A 12,575-nucleotide genomic window follows, 5' to 3' on the forward strand; every position below is an offset into this window, starting at 1 on the left:
AGGCAGAGAGAACCACTGACTTAAGGTAACCTGACTTTTTGGCATTGTCCAAACTAAAGGGAATAAAGTTAAAGTATAATGGTGTATTATTTAAATCAGATTTACTCTTATACTGACACTAAAAACCCTATTAATATAAAAGTTAAAAGGATAGTTATCTCTGTCCCCTTTTGACTGATTGATACATTCATTCTTTCTTTTTTAATTTTTGAGACAGTCTTTTTTAGCCCAGATTATTCTCCAAAATTCACCCCAAATAGCCCATGATGTCGTAAAACTCTGATTCTCCATCCTCCACCTGCCTAGTGCTGAAACTAAAGGTAGTACCACCTGTCTTTGTTAGGGTTTTATTGTTGTGCAGAGACACCATGGCCATGGCAACTCTTAAAAAAATCATTTAATTTGGGTGGCATACGCTTTCAGAGGAATTGGTCTATTATCATCATGATAAGAAGCATGGAAGTATGCAGGTAGACATGGTGCTGAAGATGAAGTTGAGAGTTCTGCATCTTGATCTACAGGCAGCAGAAGGAGACTGTGCCATACTGGACATAGCTTGAGCATAGGAGTCCTTAAAACCCACCCCCACAGTGACATACTTTCTCCAGCAAGGCCAGACCTATTCCAAAAAGGCCACAACTTCTAATAGACCAAATATTCAAACACGAGTCTGTGGGGGCCTTTCCTACTCAAACCACCACACCAAGTTTAATGTGGTACTGGGGACTGAACTCAGGCCTTTGTACATGCTGGGCAAACTCTCTACCAACTGAACTACATCTCTAGTCTGAGCCACGTTTTCTATAAAAGTACATATTCTATTTTACCTTGAGTAGAATAATACCCCCCCAGCTACAGTGTTGTTCAACTCATACCATCAGTCTAGATAGAAAGGTTAAAATTGTTCTGAATCTTCATTTTATGTGTGTATATTTTACAAAGCAATTAATTAGCTTGCTGTAGATATGAATGACTGAGAGAATGGAAGTACATAGTCAGATAGTTTATTGATGAAAAATAGCAAGTAAGTTCTTGGTTATAAGAGGTGGAGTTATTCTTTTAATTTTTTTCTCTTTTATCAATATTCTTTAGAATTGTTCTTACTATAATTCTTTTTGTGATGTATTTCCTCCTGGCGTGGTAGTGCAGGCCTATAATCCCAGCACTCAAGGAGGCAGAGGCAGGCAGATTTCTGTGAGTTCCAGGCCAGCCTGATCTACAAAGAGAATCCAGGACAACCAAGGCTACACAGAGAAACCCTGCCTCAAAAAAACAAAAGGAAAAAGAAAAAGAATTGTATTTCCTTTAATTTTTGTCTTTTGTTTACATTCATCTTTCAGTGTTAGGAACAGCGCAGTTGTTTCTTTATAACTAGAGTGTTAGAGGAGGGCCCAGGACTTATTAATTTTGCATTGTTTAATAGCTATGCCAAGCCTTCTGAAAGAAGGCCTTGACCTGATGTGTTACCTCTTAGCTATATTTATGTTCACTATTTCTTTTAAATTAATGTTAATTCACATGTGACTTGTTGGGACTTGGAGCACTTTTTATGTTAAGCAGCTTAACTGCTTTGCTAAGACATAATGATAGAGAATTGACCAATTATTGCCATGGTGAAAACAGGGTTAAATTGTATTTAGTAAGTAAGAGATCAGTTAGAGCAGTGGTTCTCGACCTTCCTTATGTGACCTTTTAACACAGTTTTTCATATTGTGATGACCCCATCCATAAAATTATTTTGTTGCTAGTTCAATAAATATACTTTTTGCTGCTGTTATAATTGTGATGTAAATATCTGCTATGGAGGATATCTGATATGCAAACCCTGTGAAAGTGCCTTTGGACCACCTCCCAAAAGGGTTATGACCCACAGTTTGAGAATCACTGAATTAGAGGTTTGAATGCAAAAAATCTGAACAGCAACAACAATAAAAACCCTACCATTGTGGAATCTTTTGCTTTGCATAGGCAGGAGGTAGGACTGTGAGACTTAGTGAATCCCATATTAGGCACAGATTTCTATATAGCTGCTCTTAACACACTGTGAATGAGAATTCGGGAGGTCACTATGTCTGCCAATTCTAATTGTATTCCCCATCTGAATATCTAGCACAGTGTTTCCCACGTGTTAGGTTCTCATTAAATATTTAATTACTTGGATCTCAAAGAACCACCTTTTGATGAACCATTTTTTGATGTATTAGGATTTTACCATTGTCAATTGTACATTCAGAGGGTCTTTGTCATGAAAAATTTATTATTAAAGATTTCCTTGGCCATTACACTGAAGCCCATAAAAATGTGTGAAGGGGTATATGTGTGATAAATGTGTGTAGTGTCTGTCTTTCAGAAAATCATCAAAAAGCTCACCTGAATCTTTTGATTATCCTTCAAACCACGTTGTAGTTTTTAGATGGCGTTGGTTACAGAGCCCTCAGGCAGCTGTCAAATATGTTTTGAATTTTTTTTTTCACTGAAGGATCACTTATTTATTAAAAAGGCCCTAGAACTTATTTTCCTGGCAATGATGATTGTTTCCTACTTTGTGTGGTAGGGGAGAGTAGAGAGGACTACTTTGTCTCACTTCAATTGTGACAAAACATGGGAATCATTTTCCTCATCTATTTCAATAATATCTTTGATTATCTGCTTAGAAACTCAGCAAAAATCATAGTGTGCAGAGAAGATCTCTGTAATTACGACTAATCACAGGTTTTGTTCAGTCAATTAATAGTGCTTTGAAACTCTTTTTACTAAAGAAATAAATTGAGTATTAGGATTTAAAGTTCTTTCACTCTCTTCTTGCATCTGCTTACTGTTAAGCTCTAATCATATGTAATTATTTTAATTATCTCAACAATTGTCTCAGAATTTCCCTCTGGTAGTGGGAACCTTAGCAAGCCCTCCTCCAACACAAAACGTATCTGTATTCATTTAAATTCTGACATCCTGCTATAGGTTTGATTCCCAACACCCTGATAGGGGGCTCACAATATCCTACAACTCCAGCTCCAAGAGAGCAGAGAGAGAGAGGAAGAGAGAGGAGGAGGAGGAGGAGGAGGAGTGGCACCAGGTGAAAAACTATAGCCAAACTGGTATAGAAAAAGATTATAAACATTTCTGACTACTCATTCGTGGCCCTCTAGACTGGTTTAGTCTTCAAATGTAGGTGAACACTACTGTTGGGAATATACTATTGAATAATGTCCAATATAGAGTATTAGCAAGCTCTAGATTACCCTTAAATTGTACTCATTAAAGGTCCACTTTCATTTGATGAACTGGGGTACCTCAAGAGGTAGAACCTGGAGAAAGCCAGCCACAGGTTTAGGTAGATATCTGGAGATATTTAATAGCAGCTTTTCCTTAATGTTTATTATTATATTATTATTATTAATTATTATTATTATTAACATTATTTGAGACAGGATTTCTCTGTGTAGACTTGGCTTTGCTGGATTTTCTTTGCAGACCATGCTGGCCTCAAACTCACAGTGATTCACCTGCCCCTGCCTCCTGAGTGCTGGGATTATTGGTGGGCACCGCCACTACTGCACAGCTAAGTTTTAATACTTTAATACCTAATGAAACCTTGGCTTTACTGCTTAGATCTTAGGGTGTAATATATTACATAAACATATATATAGTATATTCCTGTACAAATCTCTTGGCCAGTTCTTTTACAATTTTTTTTAGATTTATTAATTTCATATTGTGTATTTGCCTGTGTGTATATTTGTGTACCACATGTGTGCCTGGTACTGTCAGAGGTCAGAAAAGGGTGTCAGATCCTTTGCAATAGAAGTTATGAATGGTTACGAGCCACCAGGTAACAGGTTGCTGGGAACTAAACAGGAGTCCTCTTCAAGAACAAGTACTCTTAAGCACTGAAACAGCTCCCCAGACCCTGGTCAACTCTTTAAATCATTGTTTTTGTGAACTTTTATAGGCATTCAAATTATGTGTGTTCGCGTAAGTCCATTATTATACATTTAAATTCTTATTGTCAAGTTTTTAATTTAAAAAGTTTTAGAATGCATTGGGTAAGCTAAATTGAACGTTCGATATCAGTCTTTCAAAGAAATTGTTTGTGTGCACTTGATTCATTTTCTTCTTTAGATTGTAATGAGCACAGTCCATAATGGGTTAATGCAGAAGCCACATATGCACTGCATATAAAGGCACACAGTTGCCACCTCTTTACAAGAGCAACAGTAGATTTAGACATACTCAAGGAAAGTTAAAGACACACACACACACACACACACCTGAGGGTCAAAGAAAAATCCCCATTTTTCTTACTGTCGGACAAAGTAGCACCCCAAAAAATGCTTTTAAAGTGATCAATTACAGTGCATACCACTTAGGCAAGGGCAGTGTAAAACAGCAGCTAAAATCAAAACAACTTGAATTCTGGCTCAGCTTTCTCCAGACAAGGTCTTAAAATAGCTTAAATAACAGGATGCAATGGGAGGGAAAACATTGCCTTTTAAGGATATGCATTCTTGGTGTGATTCCAACTTCTGCAGGAAAATGACTGTATAATAAGTTTATTTACTTTGAGGCTACTTACGGGAGGGTGTTGAAGGAGGCAACTGGCATTTAAACTAATACTTGGTAGAAGAGAATAATAAGATATCCTTTAAAACAAAATGTAGATGTGACTCTATGTGTGTCATCTGAGACAAAAAGAGACTTGGATGGAGAGTGAATTCCTTGTAACCAACAGTTGGTTCATTTCTGATGAATTCAGCAGCCAGGGTGAAAGATGATTCTGTCTAGTGCAATCTTAAGTGCCTCCTAGTGATTTTTTTAGAGTATAATGGCTTTTTTTGGTGTTTGTTTTTTAAATACAGTTGGTATATTTGTTAAATGTTAGCTCTTTACTTTCTGCGAGCACTTTGTTAGGTGGATAGCTGGCATTTCTTTCTTTCCTGTGGCTTGACAATCTACCCCTCATGATCATATTTTCAGAATGAAAATGCTTTTAGAAGCGTTGTGACTGTTGTAGAAAACATAAGCTATATGTAAATAGTTTATTATTTTATCAGTCATTATGAAACGTGATGGCAGAAAAGATTAGTCTTCTGAATGCAAAGCCTCTTCTGCCTCATGCCAGAATATAGTTAAAAGCAGTTAATGAGCCAGAAATGGGTTCCAGAAGGTTGGCAGCTTTAATAAAAAATAAGGAGTTACCTACCATCTTGCCTGGCATTTGCATTTGTGGTTTCCAGTTAAAACTGCTTTTAATCTGGGTCTGTTTCTTAGGTGCACACATTATTAAAATCTTATGTTTATATCAAAATTCAGAATGGGAGAAGTTCACCATCAAACATGGTCTTGAGCTTTTGATGAATAATGTTACTGGGAAGATGGACCCTGGCTAAACTAGCATGTACTCCCTCATTTTCTGGCACTTTTGATCAGTGTCACTGCTTAAGGGTGTATTACTGTTTTTTATTTCTGCTTTTTTAAACTGAAGATTGACAATAAATTCAACATAAAATGCTTTGAAAGTAATTACACACTAATTTTTGTATCTTTTAAGGACTTTACCAGCTGTGAGGTTTTGTAAAATTAATGGCTAGCTGCTGCCATTTTCAGTCTCTCTCTGCCTCCTTAACGACATAGAAATTGTTCTCTTCCAATCTAGTCTTAATAAAGGCCCAATGTGGTTTTCTAACACTAGGACACTAGGACTAAAATGCCACAGTATGAATAGGATTAGCATCTATTGAGAACATATAGAAAGATAGCCAAGTTGAATTTATGAAAGAAAGATGATACACATTCTCTCTCTCTTTTTCTCTCTCTTTCTCTTTTTCTTTCTCTCTCCCCCTTTGGTTGTTCCGGACAAGGTTTCTTTGTGTAGCTCTGGCTGTCCTGGGATTTGATCTGTAGACCAGTGTGGCTTCAAACTCACAGAGACCACCTGCCTCTGCCTCCCTAGTGCTGGGAAATTAAAGGATAAATATCCTCAGGAATTTCAAAGTTGTTCACAACCCAAGGGTCCTGACTGATTCTTTTCTTCTTGTATTTGGGTCCAACTTAGTGGGGCCTTAGCGTGCCCTGGAGGATGACTCAAGTTTAAATAAAGTGCTATGTTTTCAAGGCTGGCCTTGAACTCCTTGTAGCTGAGTAGCTCAGACAACAGGCAGTGGCAAGGACTTCCAAGCTATGTGCTACCTCTTAATAAAAGCAAGGCGGAATTATGCATTACAAAACATACCTGATCTGACAGCCATCTCTCCTCTCTTTGCACTTAGGTCCAGTTTAATGGCTATGGTCACTTAGAAAACCAAATTACAGACCTGATGGTTGCTGGGTGTGGACAGGATTAGAACAATGGGAGTGAGATTAAATGTTATTTGAGAGATATTTCTGTCAAGGTTTGGTTTCCTGATGAACTGGTATTCCATAGATTCGGTGATATTTTTGTATTTTTTTGGTCATTGCTGTTTAGTTTTGTTTTGAAAACACTCATCTAAGATTAGAGCAGTCTTCCTCTGGTTACTATCTGAGAATTAGTTTCTACAGGCAGAATTCTCCCCTTTGCTTGCTATGTGCAAGGCACTGTTGTATGTGATATGCTTTGAAAGATAAGGAGATTTTTGTTAAGGAAACTTTGTCAGGAAATGTGCAACCTAATAAGGACTGTCATAAAATGACAGATTGGTGTTCCTCCATTCCTCACCTCCACGCTTTAAAGTTTTCCTTTCCTTTACTAAAATCATCTACTACTTCACAATATTCTTCCTTGAGAAGCCCACACCCATGTTCTTGGGTGTGGCTTATTTTCTCACAAGTGCTTTTTCTTCTCTTAACTCTTTTGTTTGAAATCTTCTATTTAAAACTCATAAGAAACTCCAACTCTAGTTCATAAAAATATCTTTCCCTTTAAAATCCTTTACACTAATGTATTTTGTGTGAGTACATAAATACAGTGACACCATAAATGTGGAGGCCAAAGGGCAACTTGTAGAAGTCAGTTCTATACTCTACCATGTGAGTCCTGGGATTGGACTCAGGTTGTCAGGCTTGGTAGCAAACACCTTTTCCAACTAAACCATTTTACTGATTCTACTTTTTCCTTTTCTAATTTTATTTTATCATTTACTATAATTTATTCAATTTGTATCTGGCTGCGGCCCCCTCCCTCATCTCCTCCCAATCCCAGCTTTCCTCCCTTTTTTCCCCCTATGCCCCTCCCAAGTCCACTGTTAGGGGAGGTCCTCCTCATTTTTTATTTGACCATAGCCTATCAGGTCTCATCAGGACTGGCATCAGGACTGGTTTCATTGTCTTCCTCTGTGGCCTGGCAAGGCTGCATCCTGTAGAGGGAGGTGATCAGAGAGCTTGCCACTGAGTTCATGTCAGAGAAAGCCCCTGCTCCCCTCCTAGGGACCCCACTTGGATACTGAGTCTATGGACTACATCTGAGCCTGAGTTTTATGTCCTCTCCATACATTGTTCTTGGTTGGGGTATCAGTATCTGCAGGGCTCCCAAGGTACAGTTTTTTTTTTTTTTAATCTCCCCCTTCTTTCATATGATTCCCTGCACTCTGCCCAAAGTTTGGCTGAGTCTCAGTCTCTGCTTCAAGACCTTGATCAGTAGAGTCTTTCAGAGACCATCTGTGGTAGGCTCTTGGATATGGAGAAAAGGGAACCCTCCTCCATTGCTGGTGGAAGTATAAACTTGTACAACCACTTTGGAAATCAATCTGGTGATTTCTAAGAAAAGTGGGAATAGTGCTACCTCAAGATCTAGCTATACCACTCCTAGGCATATATCCAGAATATGCTCAATTATACAACAAGGACAAAGCTCAACCATGTTTATAGCAGCTTTATTCGTAATAGCTAGAATCTGGAAACAAACCAGATGTCCATCAACCGAGGAATGGATACAGAAATTATGGTACATTTACACAATGAAATACTAATCAGCTATTAAAAACCAGGAACTCATGAAATTTGGAGGCAAATGGTGGGAACTAGAAAAGATCTTGAATGAGGTAACCCAGAAGCAGAAAGACACACATAGTATATACTCACTCATAAATAGATATTAGCCATTTAATATAGGATAAACATACTAAAATCTATACTCCCAAAGAAGCTAAACAACAAGGAAGACCGTAGGGAAGATGCCTAATCCTCATTCAGAAGAGTAAACATGATAGACATTGGAAGCAGAAGACAACTTTTTCCTTTTCATGGCATTTTTTTTTCAATGCTGGAGATGGAACCCAGCACCTTTCACATCTCAGGCAAGCACTCTCCACTTAAGCTATACCCTTAGTCTGTGTGTGTGTGTGTGTGTGTGTGTGCACGCGCGCGCATGTGTGTCTGTGTGTCTGTGTTTGAGACAAGTTCTCACTACATAGCCCAAGTTGACTTTGAATTAATGAGCCTATGCCTACAGGGATTATAGAAGTATGCCACCATACCCAGCTATTGTTTATTCATTCACTTATTTGTTTATTTATATATTTTGAAGCAAAGTTGCAACTTCTTTTGTTTTTTTTTTTATTTTTGTTTTTTTGTTTGTTTGTTTGTTTTTTTCCCAAGACAGGGTTTCTCTGTGTACCGTTGGCTGTCCAGGACTCATTTTATAGACCAGGCTGGCCTTGAACTCACAGAGATCTGCCTGCCAGTGACTCCCTGAGTGCTGGGATTACAGGCATGTACCACCACTCCCAGCTAGGGGTGGAACTTTTTAAGAGACTTTAACATACTTTTAAAAACATAGTCTTTGTATTTTCCTTTTCTTTTTGTATGTGTATACATTTAGGTACTGGAACATATGCATGTTGAGATCAGTGGTCAGTGTTAAGTGTTAAGTGTTAATGATTCATCAATCATTCTCCATTATTTCATAATTTTTAAATTACAGTGTGTGTGTGTTTATATATGTATACCGTCAAATATGTATGATGGTCAGAGGACAACTTTCAGGAATCAATTCTATCTTTCCACAATGAGGGTCCTGTGAATTGAACTCAGGCTATAAGGTTTGGCAGCAAATGCTTTTACATACTGAGCCATCTTGCTGGCCTTGTTCTGGGGGCGGGAGCCATTATGAATTCCCATGTATTCTGATCTGTAGTATGACTGAAACAAAAGCAGTTTTAGAGATTACATAAAACACAGAGGAAAACACCAAGATCTGGATAGATTGTGTGAAAATTAATAGTCAAGTTCCAATTAGATCCTATGTTTTTCCCATAGTGTGTCCATTTAACTGTGCAATGTACTTTCCCCTATGTCAAATGTAGTCCATTATACCAAACTCCATAAATGTGATCAAGGAAGTAGAAACAGATTGGTATATGCTCAGGAGCAGACACATATAAATCCAAGATGTTCATATACCAAATTTTTCAAATTCTGCCACAATACCAGGCAAATTGCTTTTTCTGTTTTGCAACTGTATGTGTCCCTGGTTTCGTTTCATCATATAAGTAGTTCATGTATACAAATGAAGAGCTCAGTGCTTGAATCATTTAAATTCAATGCAAAGAAAGTGAAAATAAACCCTAAAGAATTTACATATTTTGCCTTTTTGGAATTGTAAATCACTTCACAAATGTCAAGTAGTTTGTGATGGATGCTTTAACAATACAGTTTTTTTTTCTTTATTTATTTTGTTTTGTTTTTTTCAATATAAGGTTTCTATTTGTAATAGCCCTGGATGTCCTGGACTCTCTTTGTAGACCAGGCTGGCCTTAAATTCACAGAGATCCACCTGCCTCTGCCTCCCACATGCCCAGTTTTATAGAATGGCAAAGACTGGGCTAAAGGACTTCATGCATTAATAAGCAAACACTCTACAAATTCCTCTATATCCCAGCCCTTCCACAGATTTTTCAACTTGTTCTGGTCTTAATCAGGCAGGCCTGTGATCTCAGATCTTTAGAAAGCTGCAGCAAAATTATCAGAAGCTCTAAGGGTGGGCTCCATAAAGGTGACTGGAGATATGTTAATAACTCAATAGTAGAGTACTTCCCTAGGAAGCACAAGTCCCAGAATTCACTCCTAATTACAATACAAGCACACTAAAATTAATAAAATTAAATAAGAGTTAGAGAAATTTCTCACCAATAAAGGCACTTGCTGCCAAACCAGTGAACTGAATTTGATTCCCAGAACCCATGTGGTGTAAGGAGAAATACTTCTCCTCCAAGCTGTTCTGACCTCTGCCATGGTATTCATGCCCATGTATACATAAACACAGAGACACAGATAAAATACCTCTTTTCAAATGCAAAATAAGCTTTTTTTTTAAAGTACAGTATTTAAGAGCATTGGACTTTAGAGTTTGGGTACCCCATGATAGAGCTTATACATAGCATGCATAAAATGCTGGTTCAGCTCTTACAAATGTAGACATCAATAGCAATGCAACGTGATCCTGCATTACAACTTAAAACGGAATTTCATGAGCTTTTTGACTAAGTGTACAACTTTTGATAACGGTAAAGCACTTGTCTAGCAAGTTGCTCTGGTTTAGGATCTTGTTACCACCAACAAAAAAATATTCATTAACCTTCAATTGATTGGTGAAGTAGTATGAGATAAGATTGTTAATATTTTTGCAGAGTTTGGTGGCATGTGCCTATAATCCCAGCACATGGAGAGACAGAGGCAGGAGGATCACTGTAAGTAGAAAGCCAGCAAAGACTATAATAGTGAGACCCTGATTCAAACACAAACCTTCAAACAAAAGTGCAGACATAAAGTAGTTTCTATTTTAGTGGTTGCCCAAAATTAACTGCTATGAGTCACACTTAGTTCACACTTCAGGAAAAAACAAACAAACACAATATATACTGCAGCCTAGAAGAATGTATAAAACCCATTGAATGACCTCCCTTTCCCCTTTGCCCATTGTGATAGAGGCATGCTAGATCTCTGCTGTTCCCAGAGCACATTGCGTGCACATCTACAACACACACTGTACTACCTCTTTCACCTAGTTGCAATCTCTTATTCCAGATGTCTTATTTTGCTTTACACAAGTCTGTATTCAAATAGAATCGCAGCACAATGGCGTTCTTTGACCATTCTGTCTAAGCAGCAGCCCCCACACTGTCATTATAACCCAGAGTTGCTCAACTTCTGCACTGTTTATATTTTGAGCTGCAGCATTCTGTGTTACCTAGTGGAGCAAGGGTGTGTCAAATGTGCTGTGGGAGATTTCATGGAGTCCCTGGCCTCTATCCACTGGGTGCCAGGAGCATCTTTTCACCCATTGAGATGTGGCAATCAGAACCATCTTCAGTTAGAACTGGGTGTGGGGCTGCAGGACTAGATTCCCAGTACATACAAGGCTGAGGCAGGAATATCAACACATGTCACTCACTGCAAGTCCTGGACTAACCAGGACAACATAGTAACACTCTGTCTCACAAACACATGCAAAATTGTTCAGACATTTCTGAATTTCTCAGCCTCAGGCAAGGGAATAACTGCTGATCTAACTCTCTTCTCTGCTTCAGTTTTCTTCCTTAAAGTTACATTTGTATTGTTATATTGTCTGGTGTCTTACAGAACACTTTGCTGCTCTGTTAGTATTGTTGTTAGAATGAGGGATCCCTAAGTGTAAGACATTCTGTGGCATCTTTGGTTCTAAGAACAGTACTCAGCAGGGCTTTTTGTTATTGTTCTTTTTGCGACAGGGTCTCTCTGTGTAGCCCTAGCAGTCCTATAGCACACAATGTAGACCAGGCTAGCCTTGAATTCACAGAAATCTGCCTGCTTCTGCCTCCAAAGTGCTGGGATCAAAGGTGTGTGCCACCATGCCCTGCCGTGGCAGAACTTTTAAGTAAATTCCCTAGTCAAAACATTTCCATTAATAATGAAATGATCATCATGTGTCATTTGATTAATGCACATTATTTCTTCCTTTAGATTTTAATATACCTACTGATATTTCTTGTGAAAGTGAACATTTATTCATATACATATGTATGCATACATGCACACATACATATGCTTGCTTTTTCAATCAGCCAACATGTAGTCATTTGTTGACAGTTTTGCCTCTATTTTCATAGTTTTGAATAAGCATCATTCATTTATCAGCATTTTGCATATTATATTAAAATTGCAGTAGCCCAAAAATAAAACATTTATAGAGTCATATTTAACATCTGCTTTACTCAGAACTGCATTTATTCTTGTGAACTCTGTATTTGTCTTAGATTAACATTTGTTTACATTAACTAAAAAAATTGGCTCTGAAAGCTGTTCCTTCAGGTCAGATGTGCTTAGAGACACCATAAAACCTCTTTTGCAAACAAAAAAGAATAAGGAGAAGACTCATGCACAGGCACAGTAGAGATTATGTTATATCATGACAAAGTTTTGTCAGTGTATAAAGTATTCTATTTAAGACTCTTCTTGGTTCTATGAGTTAATAATTGCTTTATTAACAAGACACTATACTTTCTAATAATCAGGGATGCTATTTTTAAATAAAGCTTATACACATTGTTTAAAATACAAGATACATGATATAAATAAAACATTTCCCATTCAGATAAAATATACATTTCCCTTCCAAACATCCA

At 37.7% G+C, this 12,575-nt stretch overlaps 1 protein-coding gene across 3 annotated transcripts in view; it reads left to right on the forward strand.

Moving 5' to 3' along the window:
* Window positions 1-12,575, forward strand: part of Pls3 (plastin 3) — a 101,964-nt gene that overhangs the window by 54,011 nt on the left and 35,378 nt on the right. The gene's annotated exons all lie outside the window — the stretch shown is intronic.

This window comes from Meriones unguiculatus, chromosome X, assembly GCF_030254825.1.
Source record: "Meriones unguiculatus strain TT.TT164.6M chromosome X, Bangor_MerUng_6.1, whole genome shotgun sequence".
NCBI classification, from domain to species: Eukaryota; Metazoa; Chordata; class Mammalia; order Rodentia; family Muridae; genus Meriones; species Meriones unguiculatus.